The sequence below is a fragment of the Sminthopsis crassicaudata genome, chromosome 2 (assembly GCF_048593235.1).
Source record: "Sminthopsis crassicaudata isolate SCR6 chromosome 2, ASM4859323v1, whole genome shotgun sequence".
Lineage (NCBI taxonomy): Eukaryota > Metazoa > Chordata > Mammalia > Dasyuromorphia > Dasyuridae > Sminthopsis > Sminthopsis crassicaudata.
In genome coordinates this window covers 313,860,679-313,885,830 of record NC_133618.1, presented here as the reverse complement: position 1 = coordinate 313,885,830, position 25,152 = coordinate 313,860,679, and the positions used below count along the sequence as shown (strand labels likewise).

General features: G+C 36.3%; 1 long non-coding RNA gene across 1 annotated transcript in view; it reads left to right on the top strand.

Annotated features, from left to right (window-relative positions):
- LOC141556228 (uncharacterized) overlaps nt 1-6,540 on the top strand; it is a 63,620-nt gene extending 57,080 nt beyond the window's left edge. Inside the window, exon 4 of the long non-coding RNA XR_012486474.1 lies at nt 5,810-6,540. This is a non-coding gene — a long non-coding RNA (uncharacterized LOC141556228). The remainder of the gene's footprint in view (nt 1-5,809) is intronic.
- Nucleotides 6,541-25,152: the final 18,612 nt, after the last annotated feature.

Sequence of the window (25,152 nt, the reverse complement as noted above, 5' to 3'; positions counted from 1 at the left end):
TGACTTGTGGGTCTTTAAAAATTCATAATTGGAGGAAATGCTTAGTTTCAGTTAGAGGATAGTAAAAATAAAGATGTAACATTTTCTTCCAAGCTCACAGACCTCCCTGAAATCTCTTCATTAACCTCTTGGGAGTCTATGGGCCCCAGGTTACAAATCCCTCCTCTAGTGCTTCTGTTTATTCTGCTTTCCCTAGGGAAGAAGGAGGAGCTCAAGAAAGGAAGACAGGCTGACTCTCCTTAGAACCAAAAAGTTCATCCTCAGTTCCTGGGAGTCTGCCATAGGAGGCTGTCAGAGAGGAATCTTCTTGTCCACCTGCTCCCATCTCCCTGGAACATCCCTGACTTCACCTGCAGATTCACTGTCGCCCCATGCATTGTTTTCTCAAGCAATGTAGGTCACTCCTTACTTCACCTGCAGATTCACTGAACTTTCATGCACTGCTTTCTCAACCAACATTTTTTTTGGCTCCAACTGTCTGGGACACTGAACTGTCCCAAGCAAAAGGCATTCGTGATGCTTATTTTCCCAAAGAACAGAGTCTGTAACACAATCAGGCTCTCTGTGTTCTGGCGCCACCCTCATCAGCCTTCCTGCCTGAGCTGCCCTCGATCCCCTCCCCATCCTTGGTTGGGGGACAGAGGAACTCCTCACAGAGTCCAGGATTAGGCTTGACCCCATTCCAATTTGGCAGCCATCTCTAGTCTGAAATCTCTCCTCCATTCCGATTCAGGGAATCAGTGAACGGGAGAAGAGGATGCAGTATCATCCCCTTCCCACAGACTACTAGCCAGCCACAATGTTCCATCACCAGTCTCGATTCTCAGCAGCACCTCAAGCATAGTCACTGCATCCCACAGGAAGTGGGTACCCATTCTACTGGTATTTGATAAATTCAGAATAAAAATTAAACCACTTTAAAAAACAGACTTTTAAGCTCACCTAATCTCATTAATCATCCCTTTTTCCTGAAGAGGCAGCTTACTTACCTTGCTTTATAGAATTTACAGAAGTGTGTATCTAATGGCAGCCATTTCTAGGTGGAGGTGGGAGAGGGGGAGAAAAAATGGGGAAAAAAAGAAAAATGAAGAAATGTATATAATTATCACATATTTAAAAGGAATTGCTTTATAGAATTTACAGAAGTGTGTATCTAATGGCAGCCATTTCTAGGTGGAGGTGGGAGAGGGGGAGAAAAAATGGGGAAAAAAGGAAAAATGAAGAAATTTATATAATTATCACATATTTAAAAGGAATAGCAAAAAAGGAATTTAAAAGGAATAAATTAAAAGAATATTAAAAAGGAATTTAAAAGTTGTACATAACAGATTTGCAGTTTTATATGCAATCTCTTTTCTATTATATAAAATGCTTGTTTTATTCCATACATTATAAATAAATAAAAATAACTTACTTTGGGGGGAAACAACAACCTTTAAAAAAATAACAACAAAAAATTAGGAATCTATAAAGATCTTGGTATGAGTCTTGGTTTAGCTACCTAATTGACCTCAGTTTCCTCATTTGTGAAATGATTCCTGAATATTGGAAGGATCTAATAAGTTAATAAATATCACATGTTTTATAAGGAAGGAGATGCAAAAATATTATTCCAACATCAGACCTCACAAGATAGCGTGAGAGATATTGGGGTAAGTGTTCTAGAATTAGAGTGAAGGGGGACAATGCTGGCTCTAACACTTAATAATTGCTTGAGTATTATTCAGTCATTTTTTTCAATCATATTTGACTCTTCATGTCCCCATTTGGGATTTACTCCGCAAAGATACTGGAGTAGTTTGCCATTTTACAGATGAGGAAACTGGCCCAACAGGTTAAAGTGACTTCCCCAGGATCGTACCACTGGTAGGTTTCTGAGGTAACTTTTGAACTCAAGAATTCCTGACTCTATCTACTTTACCTAGATATGTGATAGGAAACAAGTCATTTATGCTTGCTGAGCCACAATTTACTTAAAACAGGAATTTAAAAAGTATTTTTACTCCTGACACAGAATTGTGGGGAGAAAAGTGCTTTTTAAATCCTAAAGTGCTATAGGGATGTGTTATTAAGATTTATCTATTCTCCGCTAAGTTTATCTCTCTTCCACATATCTCCAATGTACTTTCTCCTCCCAGGGGAAAAATTCTTTGATAATTCTAGTTCTCTTTAAGGCATCCCTCTTCCCACTCTGGTGCTTTATAGATACTCTTCTCTGTAGCTCTTCCTCATTATCTCTAACCCCTAGATCCAGAACTGTTAGAGCAGCTGCTTGGCCTCCAAGTCAGAATCAAAAGTCACTGGGGACGACCACCCTTTGGCCAGCTCGGCACTGCCATCTCCTGGCCAGGAACCATCAACCCCCCCCTCACTGGCTGCCAGAAACTGGTCTGACTGATGGACTGGCAGCATGATCATAGAATCTTATTTCTAGAGCTGGGAAGGGTCTTATAGTCATATACTTCATCTCTCTAAATATAAAGACTTGGTTAAGTTTCCTAGTTCACACAGGTTGTTGTCTGTCATTGTTGTTCAGTTGTTTTCAATTCTTTACCCCATTTGAGGTTTTCTTGACAGAGATATCAGAATAGTTTGCCATTTCCTTCTCCAGCTCATTTTTTAACCTTATTTTCAAAATGCATGCACAAATAGTTTTCTACATTCACCTTTACAAACCTTGTGTTCCAAATTTTCTTCTTCTCCCCTTCCCTTCACTCCCTTATTTAGATAGCAAGTAATCCAATATATATTAAACATGTAAATTCTTCTATATACATCTCCACAATTATCATGTTTCCAGCTCATTTTACAGATGAGGAAACTAATACAAACAGGGTGAAGTGATTTGTCCAGCATTCAGTGTCCAAGGCTGAATTTGAATTCAGGTGTTCCTGACTCCAGACTTAGTACTCTAAGCATTGTGCCTCCTAAGTAGTAACTTGAAGAATCAAGATGTGATCTCAACAGTTCTGGCTTCAAATGTGGTGCTGTTCCTATTGTACCACATTGGATTCCCAGAATTCCTGCAGTTGCCCAGGTCGTTGGGTGTGTCTGTCCTTTTTCAGAGGGTCCCTTGTCTTCAGGGTACTGCTATGTGACCTGTGTGGGTGGGAGACCTGAGTAAATATCCTAAGCTGAAGTCCTTCCTTATCCAGAGAAGGGAAATTGGTGCTGGAAGAAATGTAGAACTTGGAATTTTTTCCCCTCTTTTTGAAGTAACACTTTTTTTGCAGCTAGCTCAATGATTTTTATTTAATATTTAAATTTTCAGTTGCTACCAGAAGTATATAGGGCAGTTCAAAGATTAAAACAGTAGTGGGCAAGATATTTAAAGAGAAAAATGAACTATCTAAAAACCATCACAGAGCCTTTCATGAGGATTGAGGGTGATGGGGCAAGAAGGAGCCAGCTGAAATTATAGAGGCCAAGGGACCAGGCAGCTTGGTGTAGAATAATGGTCACTTTAGACCTGGCTATTCTGATCATTTGTAGCCCAATTTAGCTCTTTTCTGTACTTTCAGCTCTTTCCTGCTCAACAATGCCCCTGATCTTCTCTCTTCCATCTTAGAGGAATCACCCTGGTTGAAGAAGAGCTGCCCCTTTTCTCAGTGGGAATGAGGGATCCTGGGTTTCTCAGACTGTCTATACCATGGAGACTTCTTCCCACTGCTGCTCCCGCCCCGTCCCAGCTGCAAAAACAACAGCCTGAACCCAAAGCCTTGTTATTGCAGCAGAAAGCAGAGCCTCAGAGAAAGCAGAGGCTCATAGAGAGCCGGAAGGAGTGGGGACACGGCCTGGCGATGCTCCTATACAGATCTCGGCTTGAGGGCTTGCCTATGTATGTATATGTGATGGAAGAGTCGGAGAAGAAGCAGTCCTTTGCCCTTCTGTAACCCTTTACCCTGAAAAAGCCTAGAATCTGGAGGGTGGAGGGGCCTCTGGTTCCCGGACTACTTGAATGGAGAGTATGAGTGACTATGTGGCTGATTCCAGCAGGGCCTCCCATGGGACTGTAGGGAAAGGAAATAAAAATCACTTGGGAACCAGTTAAGCCAAGTCGTGGGCAGGAGGCGGCACCATGGTGGCTCCCAAGCCATGCCAGGGGGCGAGGCTTTCCCACGGGGTGTGACTGGTCAACTGGACCTCACGGAGCCACCCTCCTCCCCGAGCACAGGCCTGCTTGCCCTGGTAGATTTCCTATCAATTTCCTTTTCTAAGTGAGTGTCTGGAACAGAGGCTTTGACTGAAATGCTAGCTTTTCTCCTCAGGACTCGATTCCTCCAGGCCAGATGTTTTAGACCTCCACCAAAATCTAGGCAAAGTCTTCGATGATGGATTTTGTTCCCAGAGTCTGACCCACACTTAGGAGAGATGTATTGTTGTCCTTTGTTTTTGAAAAGGACCAAAATGACATCACTCTGTTAGAATCAGATTACATCATGTCCAGCTGTGGCTGATCAGATCAATATAAGCTCAGAATGCTCTGCCGTAGGTCAGAAACAATGTCCATACGAACATTTGGTTAAGAGGGCCCTGCTAAGGCATCCAAGTGACTGAGAACACAAAGGCATGAATCTGGGGTCTGAATATAAGTTGCTTCTCCGGTTCTTGGCACTTTATGGCCCTTCCATTGAGATTCAGTTACTGAAACTAGTTGATTAAAAACTGTTTGTGCAAGGTGATTTAGGCCAGTTCCAATGGTCTTATGATGGAGAGAGCCATCTGCATCCAGAGAAAGGATTGAGTGTGGAAAGGGATTGAGTGTGGATCACAATATAGTATTTTCACCTTTTTTGTTGTTGTTGTTGTTTGCTTGCACTTTTTTATTTAATTTATTCCTCCTTTTTTTTTTCTTTTTGATCTTTCTTGTGCAACATGACAATTGTGGAAAAAATATATAAAAGAATTGTACATGTTTACCATAAATTGTATTACTTGCCATCTAGAGGAGGGGAGGGACAAAAGGAAGGAGGAAAAAATATTTGGAATACAAGGTTTTACAAGGGTGAATGTTGAAAACTATGCATGTGTTTTGAAAATAAAAAGCTTTATTTAAAAAAAGGAAAAACTATAAGAAGGATTTCCTATGTCTGAGATAAAAAATATTTTTTCTTAAAAAAAAAACCAAAGCAAAACACAAACCCTAATGTTTGTGGTGCTGTTATAAAAATGGACCAGTGTTCCTCGTTCCACCCCACACTCAAAATCTGAATTACATACTTATATGTAATAGGGTTATGATCAAGGGAAAGGGGACAAAAAAACTAAGCAGTTTCAGACTACATTTTCCCCTCCCACCAAGATCCATGGCTTTTAACCTTCAAACATCAGTCATCTTAGACAGTTGCTAAGACTGAAGTGGAGGAATTTCCTTTTAGTAAGAGGTGAAAGTATAGTCTACTCGACCAGAGGTGTTCCTTTCTTAGAAGTGGGTAGATTGACTCCTACATTTGGAGTCAGAAAGCTATGGTGGTGATCGTGGTAGTGGTTATTGTTGTTGTCAGGAAGACTGAATTCAAATCTTGCCTCAAATATTTTCTTAATATGTGATTCCAGGCAAGTCATATAACCTCTTCATTTATAAAGTAGAGATAATAATAGCACCTACCCATTGAATGGTTGTGAGGATCAAATTAGAAAAAATATATGTAAAGTACTTTGCAAATCTAAAAGTGATATATAGGTGGTATTTTTAATCATTAATCTACAAAGGTCCATGCCTTATAATCTCAGGTTTAATTGTGAGAAATATGTTAAATTGATGAACTGCCCTGGTCAAATACTCTTTTTTTTTTTCTTTTCATTTTAGAGGTGGAGTTCATATTCAATGATGACCTCTGATTCTTAAAGGTCCTTTTTCTGAAAAGCTGAGCACTGACTCCTCTAACCACATACTGGAATACTGAAGGAGATGATATTTCTATTTATTACCATTTTGAAGAGAAAATCAAAGCTCATTGGAATGATCTATTAAAGATATGAAAAATGAATGAAGATGAGAGGAAAACACGTCTTTCTAATTCTCTGTCCAATCTTCTGACACTTTGCAACAAAAATCTGCTGTCAGACACTGCCTTTCTTTTTTCTCTCTGGCCAGGAACCAGTTAATCAAATTACCATCTGAAGTTAGACAGTGACTAAGTAGCTGTTGTTAACATGTTCTGTAGCTGCAGGCATCAAATGTAAAGGAAACATTTTCCAGGACACAGGGAGGCCAGATGGGAGAGGAAAAAAGCTTCTCCTAGCAACTAACAGATTTTGTCCGGAGGTTATTTACTGAGTTTCTCACCCATGGGCCTGGATGTGCTGAGCTGTGGGGAAGAAAGCAACTCATTTTCAATAGAAAGACCTTCCTACTTTGGAGCATATTGTCTTGAAAAACCTGAATCCTATCTTGAAAGGAAAGAAAATGGAAGATTATACCACCAGCTTCTTTGAAATATTTTTAAGTAAATGGATCTAGAAGAGGTTTCTAACCTGGGATCCTGTTTTTAAAATCTTTGTATAGTTACATTTCAATATAATTGGTTTTCTTTATAATCCTGTGTGTGTGTGTATTTGCATTTAAAACTTATTCTGAAAACAAGTCAATAGAATGAACCACATTGTCAAAGGGATCCAGAGCATTTGAAAGGTTAAGAACCTCTGGAAAAGGCAATTAATGACTTGATGGAAAGGCTTAAAGTATGGCCCAGCAACGAAATGTATGCTTGTTGCCTGCGTGCCAGCCTAGATAAATTTAGAAAGGTCCACTGCCAAATTAGCCATAAGGTAATGAAAAGATATGAGAAGCTATCTTTCTCAGGTCCTTTACAGAGGGTGAAGATGGAGAGAAGGGCAGGAATGGATAAGATGTCCACAGTGTGGAATACTACATATAATATCAGTATTTTAGATGATTGGTTTTGCTAATTTATTAAATCTTTTTAAAAAAAAAACCAAAATTTTGTTACAAGTAATAGCTTATAATAAAGGAAGATGGGAGAGAGATGGGAGGATTTAGACAATGTAAAAACAAAAGAAATCAATAATATCTATTATTTATATTTATTATTGGCTGAGAAGCTTAGTGTATCCTGAGGGTCTTCTATAAATAGCCAAGCAGTTCAGAATTTAGGGATATTAGAGTACTCAAAGCTCCCAAAGGATTTGGCCTTTCATCTTAGCAAAGTGCCTTGGTATTTACATACTCTATATAACATTATATTCTTAATCATGTTATATAAAAACAAAAACAAAAAACCACAAACTACATAAAGTTAAAAAAAAGTTTTCTACCAATGCAGACAAAATTAGAAGGGAAGCAGAAAACTGGGAACAAATTTTTACATCTAAAGGTTCTGAAAAAGGCCTCATTTCTAAAATATATAGAGAATTGACTCAAAATTATAAGAATACAAGCCATTATCCAATTGATAAATCATCAAAGGATATGAACAGATAATTTTTAGATGAAGAAATTAAAGCCATTTCTAGTCATAGGAAAAAATGCTCTAAATCACTATCGATCAGAGAAATGCAAATTAAGATAACTTTGAGATACTACTACACACCTGTCAGATTGGCTAAGATGACAGTAAAAGATAATGATAAATGCTGGAGGAGATATGGGAAAACTGAGTAAGCCCAGTCTTAGGACCAGCTTTAGACCAGCTTTATAACAATGAAAGGGTAATAAGGGATCAGCACATCCCATTCCATTTATGGATCATGTCTAGTTATTAGGAAATTATTCCTGACCTTAAGTTTAAAGTTGCTTTGCACTTTTTATCCATTGTATCTGATTCTGCCCTCTGGAGTTGAACAGGACAAATCTAATTCTTCCTTTGCACAACAGTCCTTCAAGTAGTAGAAGACAGCTATCAAGTTTCCATCCCCTCCATTCTCCTCATAATGGTAATGTAGTTTAAACATGCCTAATTCTTTAAAACCATCCTTACATAAAGTGGACTCAAGGCTCTTCACTCTTCTGGTGACTTTTTGGATCCTCACCAGTTTATCAAAGTCTTTTTAACAGTTATATTCAGAAACGAACACAGTATTTCAATGAAGTCTGACAAAGAATACAGTGGGACTATCACTTTCCTATGCCTAGGGAAAAAAGAAGAAACAAGAATTTATTAAATTCCCACAATATGCTAGGGACTAGATCTACAAAAACCTGGGAGGCACATAATATCAAAAGCAGGATTTGAATTCAGGTCTTCCTAAATTTAGGTCCAGTGAACTACCTAGCATGGCTAAGAGGTGTATCTTTCAAGGAAGCCTAAGATTGTATTAACTTTCTTAGATGATCCCTCAGATTCTTGATCCCAATAAGCTTGCAGTCCATTAAAACCCTCAGATTTTTTCTCATAACTGTTGTATAATTATGTGACTCCTATTATTTTTTTTACTGATGAAATTTTTTAACCCAATTACAAGATTTTTAAAATCATCTCTTTTGAAATGTGTCTTTTTAGACTTAACTCAGATCTAGCCTATAAAGTTCTTTTTGAATCCTGACTCTATGGACCCTCTGCAAATTCAATAACTGTACTATCTTTGTCTTTATATGATTCATTGATAAAAATCTTTAATAATATAGGGCCAAATAGAGAATTAGAGATCATTATCGATCACAAAATAGATAATTTTGATTATATTAAGTGAAAAAGTTTTTGTACAAATAAAACTAATGCAGACAAGATTAGAAGGGAAGCAATAAATTGGGAAAACTATTTTTACATTCAAAGGTTTTGAAAAGGCCTTATTTCTAAAATATTTAAAGAATTGACTCAAATTTATAAGAATTCAAGCCATTTTTCAAATAATAAATGGTCAAAGGATATGAACTGACAATTTTTAGATGAAAAAATTGAAACTATTTCTAATCATATGAAAAGGTGTTCCAAATCACTAAATGGCAATTCTGAGATACCACTACACATTGCTGAAATGACAGCAAAAAATAACGATGAAAGTTGGAGGGGATGTGGGAAAACTGGGACACTGATACATTGTTGGTAGAATTGTGAATGGGTCCAACCATTCTGGAGAGCAATTTGGAACTATGCTCAAAAAGTTATCAAACTGTGCATACCCTTTGATCCAGCAGTGTTTCTATTGAGATTATATCCCAAAGAGATTTTAAAGGAGGGAAAGGAACCGACGTGTGCAAAAATGTTTGTGGCAGCCCTTTTTGTAGTGGCTCTCTTCAACAATGAGATGATTCAAACCAGTTCCAAATGTTCACTGATGAAAAGAACCATCTATATCCAGAGAGAGGATAGTGGTAACTGAGTGTGGACCACAACATAGCATTCTTACTCTCTTTGTTACTGTTTGCTTGTATTTTATTTTGCTTCTTTTTTGTGTGTGGCACAATAATTGTATAAATATGTATACATGTATTGGATTTAACATATATTTCTATCATTTTTAACATTTATTGGACTACTTGCCATCTAGGGGAGGGCATGGGGAAAGGGAGGAAAAATTGATACACAGGGTTTTGCAAGGGCTAATGTAAAAGAATTGTCCTTGCATGTTTTGAAAATATATATATATATATATATATATATATATATATATATATATATATATATATATATATGCTGCCTCACCCCTATTTTATCTAACCTTTTTTTTCCCCCAAATGTTTTATCCATTTAGAGCTGTAGGCCAGTCAGGAATTTCATCCAAATTTCAGGGCTACATATGTAACATGCCCCATTGGACCATTCCCTCAAATCTCATTGGCATCATAATTAGGGGTCCCTAGAAAGTAGCTACTACTCTTAGAGTTCTAGAAGTAATCTAGGTGGACAGCTATGTTACTAAAGCTATAGTTCTTAATCTCTTCTAATGTACAATCAGTTGTAGAAAACTGACCTGTATCAAAGGCTGTATGATAAGAAGAGTTGGGAGAAAATGTTCCCTCCCAAAACGAGGGGCACAGGTATGCAAATATCAAAGGGAAGAATGAGCTTAAAGTTAAAATATAGTGGTAGTAAATATACCTGTGGAGAACAAATGTATTAAAGGGGTTATTTCACACAACTCCTGATACTGAAAGTCCTTTCTCCTTTCCTGGAATCCTCATACTGCTCTCTTTAGATATAAATCTCTGCTAAGCTCCAAGGGACTATAGTTAGAATTTTTCCCTCTCATGATGGATCAATATTCCCTGAATCTATCTATGTTAGTATGCCTCTTCCATTGCTATTTCTACTGTCATCAGCCACTACTCCTTCAGTGTTTTCAGTGGACATAACCACTAATGCAGCGTTCATAGACCTATCGGCCTCTTGAATCTCCTGTGGCAACCTCTTGGACAACTCTATCAATATCTTTGGGATACTTGTTTGCCTAAAATAAGGAAAGAACAGAAACAAAGAGGTAGCCTTAAGAAACAAAGAAGCAACCTTGTGTTCTTAGTTCCATTGGATCTGGGACACAGAGCAGCCACCCTTCCCCAAAAGAGCTCTGGGGAAATTGCTCAAAATAGCCCTCTTCACTCATACTCAAAAAGGAAAAAAAGGGACAAAAGGCAAGTTATTTCTTCTGTTTACTCCTTTGGTTATAATTCAGCAACCCCTGAATCTATGCTTCTATGAGTCTGTGAATCATCAGTTCTTCAGATTGAGCAGTCAATTAGAAAATTGTTTGCATTACACAGAAGCAGACCTCCAAAACTCCACATAGTAAACTGGAAGCAAGCAAGGAGTATCAGAACATGCTATGTACTACCTGTCAGGAAGGGCAAATCTGAGCATGCTCCATGCCTCTCTTAAACTCTTCCTTCAATTGTTTCTAACCTTAGCAAATAGGCTGGGGTGTATTGACTGTACTGTGGTCTCTGGGTGCCAAGGAGCTTGAACATATTTTGGACTAACAATCTCAAAAAAGGACCATGTTGTCCAGATCTTCAGTTATCTCAAATTTAAAGGGAAAAACTGCACTACCTTATAACATAAAGTAATGCAAATTCAACAAAGAAACATTTTACAATGCTTATCAGATCTTATTCCCTTTAGTTTGGGAAAGGTTTTTACAAACATTAAGTCAATTTATAAGCACAGGCATCAAGTTTTCCTTCCCTTTCCCCCCCCCTATGTAATATTGTTCCACTCTCCAATATCCTGAGAAAAGTCAAATCTCCTCTCTACTACCTCAAATCCCCATTCTCTTTTGCCATTGAAATCCCCCTTCTATCTCTTTAGGGAATATTTCATTCAACCTAATATAATTATTATGAAATTAGTGCTATAGCATAGCACAATTTCCCTTATTTTCTGAAAGGGACTAATTGGATGAAGTATTTCTCAGTATTGTCACATGATCCTTGTTTCCAGAACTGGGACCTTGGGGAGGTTATTTGATCTCTGGAGGAATGAACTTTGAAACTGGGATACAGGAAGTTGCAGAAAGTGACATGACCTATGGGAGACAATCAGCATTGGTGACCATTGGTCAAGGATGGTTCTGTCCTTTTAGTCTATCCAATGAAAAGGCTTAGGTCTTTTGCTTTTAAACCCTGGACAAGCGCCATGTTCCAGGAGCAGATGGCAGATATTGGGATGGTTCCCAGGTGTGTCTGGGTTTCTCCCTGCAGGGATTAAATAAATGCTTTCTCTTTGTACCTGATGATGTCTCTGGTTAGTTCATTGGGAAGGGGGTCTTGCACCCGACTGGTCCCACACAGTTTATGGGGGCTCGTCCGGGATCTGGCTTCCCAGAGAGATGGCTGGTGGGCTCCTGATTCAAGGTAGGCTCCAGGTTGAGTTCTCCAATTGACCTTGAGATCAGATTCTCAGTCTCCCTCTCTGTGAAGAATTGGCCTAGGGAGATGAGGTGTTCAGATACAAACAGAAGGCACACAGGTCTTTGAAGATGAAGCCCGGGTAAAAGAGGGTGACTTATACATGCATGATCCTAGAGGCACTATCTGTTAATATGCCTTTGAACTATCTTTGATTAGGTTGGAAGAGAAAGTTGAAGGGTCTATTAGATGGATGTTGTTAAAAGGGCAAGAGTAGAACCAGTGGCCCAAGGCCAATAGGAACCAGAAGGAAATGAGGAATTCATAGGGAATATGAAATTATGTTACAAAAATTTGAAGAGATCTCAGTGTACAAAATAAGAGGAGGGACTGAATGAGATGAGGTGAAATCTTTCAAGACAGTTGTGAAAATTGAGTAAGGTTTCATCTACTTCAGAGTTTGAGTAGGCCTGAAGGACTTTGAGCATTAATTCAAGGGCATAATCAGGTCCCCTCCCATGACACAATCTCCTCCTTATTTCAGTCAAATATGGGCAACTATGTACTTATTGGTCAAGTTCAATTTCGTGGATAGATCTCGAGTTTAGAATGTAAGACTCTCAGCCAATGAGGATGAGGGTCAGTGGTGGGAGGGGGTGTTTGCTTTAGGGATTAAAGGGGCTGTCCTGCCCTGGGATCATCAAGCCTTGGGTGATCCAGATTAAGGGGTGAGGGCCAGATTAAGGGGTTCTGTTAATGGCATAGGATAGGGGCGTTCTATGGTTGGCTATGAAGGTAGGCAACTCCTTCTGACCCTGGTCTGCCAAGCTACCCTGGAGGGGTAAGCTGGGGAGACGAAGGGTGAGATTGGATCCTCTGAGGGGGGGCAGTCCAACTGAAATCTTCCGAGCAAAATGGAAAAGAAAAGGTGCACTTGGATATTTCTGTATATGTATGTATGTATTTCTGTAATGTGGGGAAGATATAGTCTCTTTCATGTGATTTTTGTCTGTGTATGTCTTTGTGCAGAATGTCTTTGTCATGTTTGTTCTGTGAGCTAGAATTTAAGGAAAAAAAGAGAAAGAGACTTTCCTATAGGCCCCAATTCTGGCCAAAGTTGGAGCTTTAGGAAAGTCCATCAGGAATAATTGTTAGGGAATTTGGCAATTGGTCATTTCAAAATTCCAAAGCAATTCAATTAAACTGGGGAGGATCATGAAGAGAGAGTGAAGATGATAGTTTCTTTCTTTTCCTTCCCTCGTTTCCTGACTGCAGCAGGGTACAAGGGGCCAGAGAGAGAGAGAAAGAAACTATGCTGTTTAGTGAAATTCATTATTTGAAATATGATAGCAAAAGCAGTTTTATATTATTGGGAATTTAAAGCTGTATTTGATTAGATTTTAAGTTAAAATATAGGTTATTAAAACAAAATGCCAGTTGCATTTGTATTTGTTGTATTTGTATCTCTCTACTTAGATGGTAGGTTGCTTTCTAGAAGTATTAGATGATTTATAACTATGAGTTATGCCTTAAAAATTTGTCAGCTCTGTGGGATATGTATAAGTTTGATGAAATTTGATTCAAAGTTATTTTTTAATTTTGAAGTTTAAAGTTTTTTAAAAAAGTGATTTAAAGTCAAGAGACAAGAAAGATTGATTTGTAAAAACAATTAATAGTTTAAATGGAGCATCTGGTATTGGTTTGGGAGTGTTTAAAGTGTGTTGGAGAAGGTTTGATCAAGTAGGCATTGGGAGGAGAGAGAGAGAGAGATGGGACAAGAAGAGATGGTGTGAAAGAAGGAAGGAGAAAAGAAAATAGCTTTCTAGAAATGGGGAACAAAAAGGCACAAACCCCTAGTGAATTTGCCATTTGCCATGGGAAAGGAGATATCTCATGAAGTTGGGGCCTATCTTTAGCTAGCAGATTGGATCCTGGGGGAAATGGCACCCTAAAAAGGTTAGCTATGATAAGTTGGGGTTAGGAATCATGGTGGAGTGGGGGAAGGGCAAGCATGTGGACAATCTAATCCTCCCCCAATTAAGTATGGTGGCTTTTTTTTTTTTTTTTTAACAAACTGCAGCTCCTTGCTGGTTCAAACATTAATTGCTTCTACTGTTTAAAGGAACAGCCAATATTTACATGGTGTTAATAAATGAATGTTTTATTTTTATTTTTCAAGTCTATAGCTGCTCTAAGAAGTTTGTTGAATTGTAAGTCTTCTAAAAGCAATTTATTTCTTCTAAGATATCCTATCTGTCTTCAGCACATTATTTAATGTTTATTCAAGTGCATAATAGTCTCCATGTTTAAGGAATATGATAAAAACAAACAAACAAAAAACAAACCCTAGAGCAGGATTTTAATCTGATCTGATGATTTGATAGGGTTATTTCCAAAAGTTTAATTCTTTTTTAGAATGAAGAGAGTATTAATGTTAAATCTGAAAGTTTCTTTTATGTGGACACAGGATGGACAATGTGCAATTTAGAATTTTTCTTTGTATTGTGTATTTTAAAAGCAAAATTATCTGTGTAATGTTGAACTTAGAACCATCTACTTAGACATGAAGGATAAACTGAATAAGCTGTGAACTTTCTAGGATGAATCTCTTACGGTGATCCTTGAGAACTAGATTCATTTAAAGTTTTGATTAATGATAAATGCTGTAGGAGATAAAATCTTTTGGAACTACAGCTGATATTTATTTGGAGTTTTAAATTCAGGTATGATTGTCTGGATAGATCAAACCAGTGATCCCCCATCTGAAAGGAATATGCCACAAACTACTCAGATTGGGAATGAATTAGAAGGATGATCTTGGTCTCAGCTGAATTCTGACTCAATTTCCCAGTACTCTTCTTTTGCATGAGAACCCAGCTGATTATTCCTGAGTCTTTTTTAAGGTGGAATGGTTAAAAAAAAATTTTAAGACAGTTACCTGAAGTAAAATTTTCTTAAATAAATCATGTCCCTGATTTTTCCTCTTATAGCAAATGTCTGTACTCAGAGCAAGTGTTCAGTGGAAGATATAAAACACAATACAAGTATATAGATATTTTAATTTGCAGCCTAGTCCTGGAGGACTTTCTGGTTGCTGCGGTTATATCTTTTTAACGAACTCTTTTACTTCCTGGGGCTAGAGCTTCTTTATCTAAAAGCTCACTTGCCCAAGTACTTGGGGCCACGCCCAGTTTGCTTTTTGTTCATTAAGCAAAAGCAGTCAATGAATTGGCTAAGGTTTTTTAGGACCCTAAAAGTTAAACTAATCTGTCTAGAGTCTTTTACACTGTATATTGATGGAAGGTGGTGTAATGCTGGAGAAACTGAGGCAGGATAAAGATTAGAGAACAATTTGATTATTAATTTATTGGAGAGTAAATCAATTGACTGCATCAGTCTCTCGTTTCAAAGTATCCAGCCCTGAATGTCAAAATGCAAGATTCTTTTATAGGGTAACAAGAACAATGACATAATGGGGGAGGTACCTGGATGGGGATGACCCAATATGGGGAGGCACCTAGGATAACATGATGGAGGGAAGTAATGGAGAGGCTCCTGATATTCTAATGATGTCTAAAATGGATAAAGACCCTTATCCAATCAAACATTAAGAGGGAATGATCTTACCCTGGTTTTGGGACAGAGTAACGGAGGTAGGATGACTTCAAAGAGACTATGGCATAATAGCAGGGCTAGGTCCTTGGGGTCTCTGGAACCCCAATCCTAGACTCCTGACTTATTTATCAAAGATCTATACTGTCTTCAAATGCATTTTTCATGTTTTGCATGATTGTGGGGGACTATATGGAAAGAGAATTTTTGACACTCAAAGGATTCAGAGAAAATGATTACTGCCTGCTATCCGTGGACCTAGAGAGGTTTCTATTATTAAATGAAGGGGAATTCACTCCAGTTGAAGGGAAGCAGGCTTATAGATCAGCTGCCCATGTTGCTGATTGTTTGCCCCAGACCATGTCAACTTTAATTCCCCAACTTCTGACTCCTGAATTCCCTCATATAGCTCCCAGGCAAGTAAATTCCCCTTGCAAGGACTTCAAACTGCTTTCAGTTTTGTTAACACCTGTACTAATTGGGTAAACACCTTCCCTTGTAAGGCTCTATGTTTTGTTTTGTTTTGTTTTGTGGGAGAGATCACACTCACTGAAGGGCACATGTTCTATCTATTGCACCTACTCCTTTGAGGAAACAAAAGCAAGAATTTAGGAAAAACATTCATCCCCTTTGGTTTCGGCCCAAAGATACCAAATGAGGTATAGTAGCGGCCCAAGAGTCCCCTGTAAAGGAATTTACAGACCCGAAAACCTAGATTGATAAAAGAGATTTATTATGGGGTTTGGAAGTAAGGTTTAGTTAGTAAAGTTGAGGGTAGAGATAAAAGGCACCAGAACCAGAATTCCAGTGAGCAGAGATCCTTTGACATGGTAGACGTAAGGATTCCATGTTTGGGACCTCTGCAAAGATAGGACTTCAGCTTGGCTCTTTTATAATAGGGGGCTTTGGACAAGCTGAAGGGGCTCATGGGTGAAGTCCCAGGTTGGCTTTGGGTTGGGTTTAGAATTTGAATAGAATTCAATGGGTTTCTGGACTGAGCCAGATAATAAAGATGAAAACTGTTTGTGTTTGGGGTAGAGTCCCCTCCCTGAGGCAGAGTCCAAGGAGGTTTTAAGAGTTTTGGGGTTTCCTCATCACTACAACTCATCCATCTCCTCTTTTCAGTCCAGACCACACTGGGTAGAGTAAGCTCTATGTCCCTAGTCAATCTGAAGCAGCTCCAGAAGATGAGACCTTCGTCCCTTTGTCCCAAATGGGTTTGGACTACTTGAGATGGGATGTATATATTGGGATGAGAAACCTTCAAACTCATGAAAAAGAGGGAGGACTGAATGGGACTGATTGGATGAAGTATTTCTCAGTATTGTCACGTGATCCCTGTTTCTAGACCTGGGATCTTGGGGAGATCATTTGATCTTTGAAGGAATGAACTTTGAAACTGGGATACAGATTGCAGGAGGTGACGTGACCTGTGGGAGGCAACTAGTATTAGTGACCATTGGTCAAGGATGGTTACATCCTTTTAGTCTATCCAATGAGAAGGCTCCAGTCTTGCTTTTAAATCCTGAACAATCCAGAAGCTGGCCAGTTTCCAGGAGTACATGGCATACGTGGCAGAGGTTGGGATAGCTCCCAGGTGTGTCTGGGACTCTCCCTACAGGGATTAAGTAAATGCTTTCTCTTTGTACCTGATGATGTCTCTGATTTGTTCATTGGGAAAGGGGTCTTGCACCTGACCTGTCCCACACATTTCCATACAGATTAGGATTTTTATTCTCTTGGGGAGGAACTATTTGTAAGTGTTTACATACAAAGTAACACCTTATTAAAAGTTTTACACCCAATTATCTCCTCTTCATGACTTGAAAATTCTTTTTTTTTTTTTTGGAGGTTGGGGTTAAGTGACATGTCCAGGGTCACACAGCAAGGAAGTGTTAAGTGTCTGAAACCAGATTTGAACTCCGGTCCTCCTGAATTCAAGGCTGGTGCTCTATCCATTGCGCCACCTAGCTGCCCCATGATTTGAAAATTCAACTCAATTTTCATTTTTTTGTCTTAATAACTCCACAGTCCCACTTATCTAAACTTCAGTGCATCTTTGGTAAGAGTTGGGCACCTTAAAATGCTTGCATCTATCAATTCTGATGGACGTGGCTCTCTTCAACAATTAGATGATTCAAACCAATTCCAGTTGTTCAGTGATGAAAAGAGCCATTTACACTTAGAGAGAGGACTGTGGGAACTGAGTGTGGACCACAACTTAGCATTCTCACTCTTTCTGTTGGTGTTTGCTTTCATTTTGTTTTCTTTCTCAAGTTTTTTTTTTTTTTTTTCCCTCTTGATCTGATTTTTCTTGTGCAGCAAGATAACTGTATGAATATGTATACATATATTGGATTTTACATATATTTAAACATATTTAACATGTATTGGACTATTTGCCATCTAGGGAAGAGAGTGGGGGGAAGGAGGGGAAAATTTGGAACAGAAGGTTTTGCAAAGTCAATGTTAAAAAATTACCCATGCATATCTTTTGTAAATAAAAAGCTTAATAAAAAAAGTAGTTGCATCTGAAAGGAATTTGACTATTAAGGAACAACCTCTAAGAAAAAATTATACCTATCAGAACTGCATTCTGTCCCTAGTGTGGGGGACAGCTGAGTCCCCAACTCAGTCAAAAACCAAAGGAGGAAGATGAAATACAAGAAATACAAGCAAAATAACTTGCTCTTAGCATCACTGAAGGGTCTTGGTGAGAGTAGGGGGTAGGACCAGGCCCTATTACTCAGGACACAAAGTGACTCCTCCCACATGACATTACTTCCATGTTGAATTCCATTTCCAATTTGTTTCCTTAATAAATTCATATTTTAAAAACTGTGACACAGTAGGAAAAAAAAAAAAGAAAGCGCTAATAACTACCATTACATATATAACATATCAATGCAATAACTACCTACAGATTAATACAGAACTAGGATAGAAGAATAAGTTCAAATTTGTTGTTCTAGAAACACTATCCTCATGTGGAACTCAGAGAAGGTTCAAGTAAGGTTACAGCCTATGATGTAGAGAATCATAGTCATAATATACCAGAAGGGGAAAGGAATATGGAAATGAGCAAAATGTAAAACTCTGGAAAAGAGGATCACAAGCTGTAAATTAATCTAATTATTCTGGAAAGCAATTTGGAATGATAACCTAAAAAGTAAATTTATATATATATATATTTATTGATATATTGATATATTTTTATATTTATCCATATACATATTCTTTGACCCAGTTATAATACTACTAGGAATAAACTGGGTATATAAAGAGAAAAACGATCCGCATTACCAAAAAATATATTGCAACATTTCTTGATGTTAGCAAAAAACTAGAAATTAAAGGGTGTCCATCAATTGAGGAATTATAAAAATGAATGTAATGGCATATTATTGCAGGATAAAAACTGATGAAAGAGTCAATGAAGCATTTTAAACTAATTAATTTATTTTAAACATATATTGCTTTATAAATCATGTTGGGAGAGAAAAATCAGAACAAAAGGGAAATACCATGGGAGAGAAAAACAAAACAGAAAAAAGAGGTGAACATAGAATTTGTCATTTTACATTCAATCTTAATAGTTCTTTTTTCTGGATACAGATGGCATTTTCTGTCCAAAGTCTATAGAGATTGCTTTGAAAATGAAACATTTTTATTTTTAATTAAAAAAATATATTTAATTAATTTTTACAAACATTTTGTGCATAGGTAATTTTCCATCATTGACAATTGCAAAACCTTTTGTTTCAACTTTTCCCCTCCTTCCTCCCACCCCTTCTCCCAGATGGCCGGTTGACCAATACATGTTAAATATGTTAAAGTATAAGTTAAATACAATATATGTATACATGTCCAAACAGTTATTTTGCTGTACAAAAAGAATTGGACTTTGAAACAATGTACAATTAGCCTGTGAAGGAAATAAAAAATGTAGGCAGACAAAAATGTAGACATTGGGAATTCTATGTAGTGGTTCATAGTCAACTCCCAGAGTTCTAAATGAAACATTTTTAAAAGCACAGAAGAAAGGAGAAAAAAATTGGAAGGAAATAAACAAAATAGCTTTGGAACTAATTTGTCTAATTTAGCTTAAAAAAATAAATGATACATAAAAGAGATATGCAGTTTCATATGCAATACTGACTAAAAAGGAAAAAGAAAAAGAGCACCACACGCACACAAAAAGTTTAACTTAGAGGAGTGGAAAGGAAATATTTTTAATCACATGTTTAGCTGGATAATGAAAGAGAAAGTCAAGACAGAAAAAAAAATCAATAGATCAATGAATAAAAAGAAAGAAAACAGATTAAAATTTAATGGAATTCAAAGAAATGAAGGATATTATAAGTAAATGAGTGGGAAGTATGGAGGGGGAAACTGGGAATAAATTATCATTTCAGGGGCAAAATACTGTTTTTTTAAAAGAGGAATGGAATAAAAATCAATGTAAATTAAACAAATGGAAGAATATGTAAACCAAAAGATCATAATCTTAAATGGAAATGGATTAAACAATCCAATAAATAAAAGAACAAAGAAGAATAGATAAGAAAACAAGACCTGACATTTTCCTTTATACAAGGACCTATTTAACAAATAAACATATGGAATTAAAAATGAGAGGTTGGAACAAATAATATCAGGTGATTCCAAAAAAAGCAATAGTCATGAGGATATTATCTAACAAACAAAGGGCAAAAATTTACAATGTTATGTTTGACAGAAAGTCTGCTTGGAGACATTGAACTGGCCTAAAAACCAAAAATACTGGATTTGTCCTGTCTCTGATACCTCCCCTTTGTCTGACCCTAGACAAGTCATTTAATCTTCAGTATCCTAGACAATTCTCTAAGAAATTAAATTGCAGAGAAGCTATCAACCTGCAATACTAGAGGTATTTCTTCACCTGAAAGTCCCCTGTATTCCTATTCAAAAGATGGGAAATAGCATTACACAAAAAGAGCACCAGAGATAATGAAACAATGCCAATATAAAGTACAAATGCACTAAATGTCATAACATCTAAATCCAAAGAGTTAAATTAATTGCAAAAATTTAGATAAAAATCACAATTATGGGAGATTTTTATTTTCCTCAGGGACTGGATAAATCTAACAGAAAGATAAATAAAATAGAACAGAAAAAAATTGAACAAACTGTTAGAGGTTATAGATCTGAAAGACCTGAGGCTTTTCCTAAATGGGAATATTAAAGAACACACATATTTCTGTGTATCACATGGTCTAAAACAAACAAACAGACTATGTATTAGGACCCAAAGAAATTATAAATATGTTTTAAAGCATAAATACTAATCTTACCCTTTACAAACCATAATGCAATAAAAATAGTAATTAATACCAGGAAGTTACAGACTTAAAGGGCAAATTAATAATGAAATCCTACAACCAAAGAACAAATTGAGAAACAATGAATAATTATGCAAAAGAATGATAATGATGAGACAACATACTAGAATTTTGATGTCATTAAAACAAATCTCAGAGTATGTTTCCAAAAATATATACTTTCAGAATAATAATAAAAACAGGTTTAGTAAAGGGCATGGAATTAAATTAAAAAATAAACCCCAAATAAGCACAAAAATGCTATCTTGAAAATTTTAGGGAAAGTTACAAAATGGAAATTAGACTTATAAACAAAACTAAAACTGTTTCTTTGATAAGGCTAACAAAATTAAATTTTTAGTTAATGTAATCAAAAATAAGAGAGAAAAATGAAATTATAAAATTAAAAATAAAGTGAAATAAGATCATTTTAATTGTCAGAATCTACTGTATTCATTTATATGGTAGCAAAACTAAGAATTTAAAGAAAAATACAAAAAAGGAAAATAAAAAATACTAAAATTAACAACATAAAATAATGACCATTGGCAATGCAATCTCAGAAAATTAAATTGAAGAAGCTACAATGGAACTACTAAAATGGGAAATTAAAAAATTTTATTCACACAGATTTTTAGATGTATTCTACCATACATTTAAAGAGTAAGTAAAAACTATGCTACCAAAAAAAAAATCTCAAAAACTGTGGGGGGAAAATGATACAAACTTCTTTTATGAAATAAATTTTTGGAGAGAGGAAGAAGAGGGAAAAGGGAGAGAGAGAGAGACAGAGAGAGACAGAGAGAGAGAGAGAAACAGAGAGAAACAGAGAAATAAAGAGACAGAGAGAGATTAACTCAATATTATTAATGAATATGAATACAAACATTTAAAATAAAATCCTTGTAAAAAAGACTTCAGTAACATAGGGGGGAAATTATTTACTATGACCAAATTTGAGATATACCAAGGCTTAAGTAACCATCAATATTCAAAAAAATAATTAATGGAATTTTATTAAAAGTTTTTAAAAACTGAAATTACATTATTTCAACAGATGGGAGGGACCAACCTGTTAGCAAAATATAATATTTTTTCTCCTAATAATTGAAAAAATATGGCTATAGAAGGATCATTTTTAGCATCATAAAAAGTATATATCTAAAACTAAAAGCTAATTATTATTTGGCACGAGGAAACAGAGCTTTTCTAGAAAACAAGCAAAGATGTCCCTTCTGCCCATTTTTATTTTGACATAGTTCTAGAAATAGTAGCAAAAGCAGCAATGCTAAAGAAAGAAATTAAACATGAGAAACAAAAAGACAAAATTATCTATATTTGCAGATGATTTGATGATTTACTTGGGAAAATACAGGAAATAAAAAATCAACACATTAATGGCTTCAAGAAAATAATATGTTAAAAAGACATGTATAAGAATCATCAGTCTTTTTATATAGTAATAAAAAAGAACCCAGAAATAAGTCATAGAAATCTCATGGAAAATTTAGAGAAAATAGAAGAAAACTCACTCAAAATAAAATTCCTAAAATAGTTGGGAATCAATATATTAAAACACTAAATAGTTATATAAATGAAGTTCTAAAATAGTTTTTAAAGAAGCAAAAAAAGTTTTTTTTTTTTTTTTTAATTTTCCATAGCTGGGCCTTGACAGCATAATAAAAATGATCAGGGTACCTAAATTAACTTTCAGATTTGGTGCTATTTGAATCAAAGAATCTAGGAATTACTTTTTAAAAAATAATAGCTTTTTATTTTCAAAATATATGCAAAGATAGTTTTCAACAAAAAATGCAAAATCTTGTTTTCTAAATCTTTCTGCCTCCTTTTCCCTTTCCCTTCCCTTAGACAGCAAGCAGTCCAATATAGATTAAACATGTGCAATTCTTCTGAACATATTTCCATATTTATCATTCTGCACAAGAAAAAACAGATCAAAAAGGGAAACAGATAAGGAAGAAAACAAAAAGCAAGCAAACACAACAAAAAAGGTGAAAATACTATGTTGTGACCCACATTCAGTCCCCAGTCTTCTCTCTGGATGCAGATGGCTCTCTCCATCATAAATCTATTGGAATGAGGTGAATCACCTAATTGATGAAAAGAATCATGTCCTTCAGAATTGAACATCACATAATCTTGCTGTTGCTTTGTACAATGATCTCTTGGTTCTACTCACTTCATTCAGCATCAGTTCATGTAAGTCTCTCCAGGTATCTCTGAATCATCCTGCTGTTTGTTTTTTATAGAACAATAATATTCCATAACATTCATATATATAACTTATTCAGCCATTCTCCAACTGCTGAACATCCACTCAGTTTCCAATTCCCTGTCACTACAAAAAAAGGCTGCTACAAGCATTTTTGTGGGTCTTTTTCTCTTTTTTTATGATCTCTTTGGGATACAAGCCCACTAAAGACACTGCTGGATCAACGGGTATGCACTTTGGGCATAGTTCTATATTGCTCTCCAGAATGTTTGGATCGGTTCACAACTCCACCAACAATGTATTAGTGTCCCAGTTTTCCCATATCTCCTCCAACATTTATCATTATCTTTTGCTGTCATCTTAGCCAATCTGAGAGGTGTAATAGTAACCTCCAATTTCAAGCCCTGTTTCAGAAGTAAGAATAATAACCTGGAAAGGGAGTAAAAGTATAAAAGGGTATCAAATAACTACAAATAAAAATGAAGGACAGGAAGAAATTTACCAAGACTTTCAATGAGACTGTGATGTTTGAGTTTCTGATAGAACCAATAATAATTACCAATGCTTAAAGTGTCTTCTGAGAAGAGAAGGTGAAGGAACTTCAGGGTTTTGATCATGATGAAGTATTTCTTTGAAAACAAAAACAAGGGGACAGCTAGGTGGCAAAGTGGATAGAGCACCTGCCCTGAATTCAGGAGGACCAGAGTTCAAATCTGGTCTCAGACACCTAACACTTCCTAGTTGTTGTGACCCTGGGCAAGTCACTTAACTCCAGCCTCAGAAAAAGAAAAAAAAAAAAAAGAAAAGAAAAGAAAAGAAAGACAAAACAAGGCTTCTATGAAAATAACAAAGGAAAAGAATCTAAGCAATCACAGGGAAATCCTGCCCAAATGAAACAGCATTTCTAAAAGTGCTTAGCATATTGCTAGGCATATATTAGGAACTTAATAAATGCCTGTTCCATCCTTCCTTTCCTGTGTTAGGTGATTAGAGGTTAGAATAATGTCACACAGAAGTACAAAGGGAAGAAAAACTTTGAACACTCGTATTAAAGAATTCAATATTTTGGAACCAGAGTCAATACACATTGATTAAGGAATGGCTGAATAAGTTGTGGAAAATGGCTATATAATGGAATATTACTGCACTGTTAAGAAATTATTAATATGATGAATATGTGAAACATAGAAGGCCTGATGTGAAATAATGCCAAGGGAAATAAATAAAGCTAGAAAAATAGACATAGTGATGACAACATTATAAATAGAAGGAACAACAGCAATGTTGAAACTGAATGTAGTATAATTAAAATGACCAAGGTTGATCCCAGAGAAAAGATGTGACAAGTACTCCCTGCTCTCCTTTGTAGGGATGGGGAATGATGGGTATAGACACTGCATGTGATGTCAGAATTGGCTTGTGTGTTGGTTGTTTTGCTGTTTTAAAAAAAATTCTTTGTTATAAGAGATGGGTCTCTGGGAAGAGAAGATGAAATAATGTGACAGAAGAAATGGAGGAAGGCAGAAACAGGATGAGAAAGGAAGATAATGTGAAAAAATATCAATTTTTTTGATAATTTTAAATGTTTTTAAGCTCTCTTTGCAGAGGAGGGATCTCAATGGGCAAAGGAGGAAGCATTGTTTATCTCCCAAGGAATGATGATGTAGATCTCCACAGATTCAATAGGGGGGAGAACATCTAGTAAAAACCGGATGAAAAAGAGAAGAGTGCTGATAGTTGATGTTTTCTTATTGAGGAAAATTGGATCTGTTTTTTTTTTTAAATCAAACTACTACATAATCATAATCATAATAGAAATTAATATTCTCTTCCCACAGAATGAACCAAGGCATAACAGAGAAATTCTCAAGCTTATTAAAACATATGTTTTCTTATTTCTTGTGGTTTATGTGGTTTATATACTTCCAGAAGGAACCTAGAAAGTATTGGTAAAGATGACCAAGACCTGGGCAAGAAAGTTAAGACCATAGGGATGGGGTGATATTTTTGTCATTGCTATCCTTTAAAGGCAAGAGATACAAAAAAGAAAAGTTGATAGAGTGGTGAACAACTGATCAAGAAAAGTGATGACTCAGGACAAAATAGTCAATAACCTTAGCAATCTAGTGTTTGACAAACCCAAAAACCCAAACTTTTGGGATAAAAATGCACTATTTGACAAAAACTGCTGGTGTCTCAAA